The sequence below is a fragment of the Myotis myotis genome, unplaced genomic scaffold (genome assembly GCF_014108235.1).
Source record: "Myotis myotis isolate mMyoMyo1 unplaced genomic scaffold, mMyoMyo1.p scaffold_m19_p_10, whole genome shotgun sequence".
Classification (NCBI taxonomy): domain Eukaryota; kingdom Metazoa; phylum Chordata; class Mammalia; order Chiroptera; family Vespertilionidae; genus Myotis; species Myotis myotis.
Genome location: NW_023416314.1, coordinates 9,253,384 through 9,257,970, shown reverse-complemented (window position 1 = coordinate 9,257,970; position 4,587 = coordinate 9,253,384).

The window sequence follows — 4,587 nt, the reverse complement described above, 5'->3', positions numbered from 1 at the left end:
ATTTGGTGGGAAAGTTCTCCTTCTTGGAGGACATTTTCAACAATGTCTCAGTATTGTACCACATGCTATGGGATTGGCTATAGTACAAATGAGTTTAAAGTACTGCAATGTTTGGGGATATTTCAGAAAGTTGTCTCTTACAACAGATATGAGATCAGAGAATTCTGCTTTTAGAGGATGGTTAGTAAAACTTGGAGATGGCAAACTTGATAGCAGTTTTCATTTAGGAATGAATATTATTGAAATCCCCTGTGAAATAATTTGTAATGGATCTATTATTGAAGCTACCTTTGGAAATACTATATCTATAAATAATATTAAAAATATATCTAAACATGCAATTCTTTGTCCAAAAAAATGAGCACGTTCAAAAATTAAATGAAGAAATTTTGGATATACTTGATGGAGATTTTCACACATATTTGAGTGATGATTCCATTGATTCCACAGATGATGCTGAAAAGGAAAATTTTCCCATTGAATTTCTTAATAGTAGTACTCCTTTGGGAATGTTGTGTCATAAATTAAAATTGAAAGTGGGTTCGATCATCATGCTATTGAGAAATCTCAATAGTAAATGGGGTCTTTGTAATGGTACCAGATTTATTAACAAAAGATTACGACCTAACATTATCGAAGCTGAAGTATTAACAGAATCTGCAGAGGGAGAGGTTGTTCTTATTCCAAGAATTAATTTGTCCCCATCTGACACTGGCCTCCCATTTAAATTGATTTGACGACAGTTTCCCATGATGCCAGCATTTGTAATGACTATTAGTAAATCACAAGGACAAACTCTAGACAGAGTAGACACATGGTCAATTATATGTTGCTTTCTCTCGAGTTTGAAGAGCATGTGACCAGCTTGCTGTCAGGTGCCTGCCAGCTAGGAATCCTATTCACCTGCATATCTGTATAAAGTTTTAATACATTATATTAGAGGTCGCGGTGGTACTGTTAAAGTTCTAAATACTTCATCACAAGGGAAATTAATCAAGCACTCTGAAAGTGTTTTCACTCTTAATGTAGTGTACAGGGAGATATTAGAATAAGTTTAATCACTTTATCAGTCATTGTTTGCATCACTGTTATTTTATATCATGTTTTTGTTGTTTTTATATCATGTTTTTGTTGTTTTTATATCATGTTTTTGTCATTTTTATATCATGCCTCTGTTGTTGTTATATCCTTTTGTTACTGTTTATTTATTAATAAATTTATATATTCTTTTCATATACATTTTACTAATTTCCTTTCATCTCTCACACTTCTATTATAGAGAAAGGGCAAATAGCAATATTAAAATATCTCCGCTAATTATTTCCCTTTTAAAAAAAATACATTTTATTGATTTTTTACAGAGAGGAAGGGAGAGGAATAGAGAGTTAGAAACATCAATGAGAGAGAAACATCGATCAGCTGCCTCCTGCACACTCCCCACTGGGAATGTGGCCACCACCAAGGTACATGCCCTTGACTGGAATCGAACCTGGGACCCTTGAGTCCGCAGGCTCTATCCACTGAGCCAAACCGGTTAGGGCAATTAATTCCCTTTTAATATGCACGAATTTTGTGCACCGGGCTATTAGTTCATTTATTAGCCCTCTCGTCCATGGAAATATTGTATAAATAATTTCTCATTGAAGATTCGACTCAGTTTTCAGCTCCTTAAATTTTTTCTTGATAATTTTCTCCCAACTTTTGGGAGGAACATGAGAAAGAATATTTAACATGTGTTCTTGAGAGGTAGCATTTATCAGACAGGCTTTACACATGTCAACAGAAGATGGGAGGAAAGGAAAGGAAAGGAAAGGAAAGGAAATACAAAAAGTTAACAGTTCATTATTATAATGTTGGTGATTATAGAAATCTACACATATATTAAAGTTAGAACTTTAGACATAAAGTTAGTGCTTGTTGAGAGTAGTGAAATCTAAATAAAATGTATGGATTTTATCAATGTCAATTTCCTTATTTCAATATTGTACTGCAATTACACAAGATGTTACACTGTGTGGAATTGGGTAAAGGGTATACAGAATATATTTGTACATTTCCCTTCTTATTTCATATACTTTTATTCAGTGAGTACTTGATGTGGAAACTCAGTGTCCAATAGCTTGTATGAGACTTATGTGTGGTAGATAAAGACAAATGAAATAACCACATTAAACAACACAAATGCATACTGAAGGACAAGTTACAGGTAAGGGACTTTGCATGTTGGCACAGATTAAGGGAAGATTTAGGGTAGCCAGTGTCCCTATGGACCAGAAATACTGCAGAGAAGTGAATAGTTTGAACAGCCTGTGTTTTCACCCATGGTCCAGAGCAACTCACCTGTGTGAACGTACCTGTGTTTGTGAGCATGTATATGTGATTAAGTTCATGTAACATAAAATTCACCCTCTAACCATTTTAAAGCATACAATTCATTGGCTTTTAGAATAATCACGGTGTTGTGAAATGATCACTGCTACCTAATTTTAGAATATTTTCATTTCCCTAAAAGGCAATTCCATGCCCATTAAACAGTCACTTCCTATTTCTCCCTTCCCAAACCTGACAACTAATCTCCTTTCTGTCTCTATGGAGTTGCCTATTCTAGACATTTCATATAATAGAATTGTACCATGTGTAGATATACCCTATGTGACCTCTCATGCCTGGATTCTTCCATTTAGCATCCATGTTACACCAGGTATCAGTACGTCATTCCTTTTTATGACCAAATGCTATGTTATTGTATGTATTTTGTTTCTCTATTAATCAGATGATAGACATTTGGGTTATTTTCACTTTTTGGCTATTATTAATAATGTTGTTATAAATATTTATGTACAAGTGCTTGTTTTGCTTAACATAGGTTTTCAAATCTTTGGGGAATTACCCAGGAGTGAAAATTCTATGGTAAACTTTTTTATTACTCTGTTTCTTGCTCCATTTATTATTTCTTGCCCCAGTGCAGCAATATTGCATTTGCCTTTAAGTAATTTTGAGGGTTTTCTCCTCAACCCTATCAGAGAACTGAGTTTCACAGAATAGGGTCAAGTCCTTTGGGCCAGGCCTTCAGGGAGCCCCCAGACAGGTGAAGTGAACAACTGCAATTCTTTGAGAGCAATGTCCACTCCACTCCCTTGGGTATTAGACGCTTGTAGCAGGAATGCATGCTGGTGTATCAAATTGGGGATCAGAAGGCGAGATCAGGGCAAGTTAAAATGCTGCAAAATGCTCTTACTCAGATTCAGCATTTTTTAAAATTTCTTAATTGAGCATTCTCTTGGTTGGTGTAAGTTTTTAACAAAAGTTGATTCTAACAGTAATACCAGTTTATTCATTGCTTGTGTTGGTGAAACAGTCTTTTGGAGTTCCCTACTGTGCCATTTCAACTGATAACCACTGTGTACATATTAACATAACTTCCTATAAAACCTTGATTATTTAAAAATAAAAAGTAAAATATAAAGGCTCCAACTTACATATTTATCAAATTATTGAATGAAAAAATAATAAGAAATAAAGTACTATTTAAAATATATGTAGTTTTGCATCCTTCCAACAGCCAAAATATTTAGCTATGCATATTTATCCTTTAAATTTTTTTCACAGAGAATATGCTAACACAGATACATTATGTTACAATTATTGTGAATTTATTCTATTTTCCCCAATATTATGAGATATTAAGTGTCTGTTACTATCTTCAGAGTAGGTGAGCGTGGCTTCAATTTAGAATGCAAAAATGTGTGTGTGTGTGTGTGTGTGTGTGTGTGTGTGTGTGTGTGTGTGTTTCATTTCTGGAGATGGGAACAAAAAGTGGGCATACATTATTTAATGTAAAAATATATGACAGATCTGCTTGATGTTGCTGAGTGGTTCTAGCATATGCCCACTCCCAGAAGGGTCATGGGTTTGATTCCTGGTCAAGGGCACGTACCTGGGTTGCTGGTTTGATCACTGGCCACAGTTAGGCCATGTGGTGGTGGAGGCAACCAATCAATGTGTCATGTGTCCCTCTCAGATTTCTCTCTCTCTCTCTCTCTCCTCTCTCTCTCTCTCTCTCCTCTCTCTCTCTCTCTCTCTCTCTCTTTCTCTCTCTCTCTCTCTCTCTCCCCCCCCTTCTTCTCTCCCTTCCACTCCTCTAAAAATCCATAGAAAAATATCCTCAGGTGAGGATTAACAACATCAACAACAAAAATATACATGACAACTTGAGCATAGCAATTACCTCAGCTGCCTATCAGTATGTTTTTATTTTATTTCCTTTTGAGACTGTTGTTTTCTGTACTTATGAGGAATATTTAAATTGTAGTTTATTTAAAGAGGCATTTATTTCAAGTGTAGAGTAAGTGCTGAGTCTGAAATTATTGCTAACTGGAGAATTTCCAACTTGCTTGCTATGTTGAGAGCCTCATGATTTCATTATTCCTTTCTCCTTTGTATTTTAAATTTGTAGAATGAAAAATATACTAAACTAAAATTATACTTTCAAATACATGACACTACAACTAAACTACATTTTATGATTTACAGATGGTACAAACTCAACTGCTCTTGCATATCAATGACTCCTTTATGCCAGTAGTC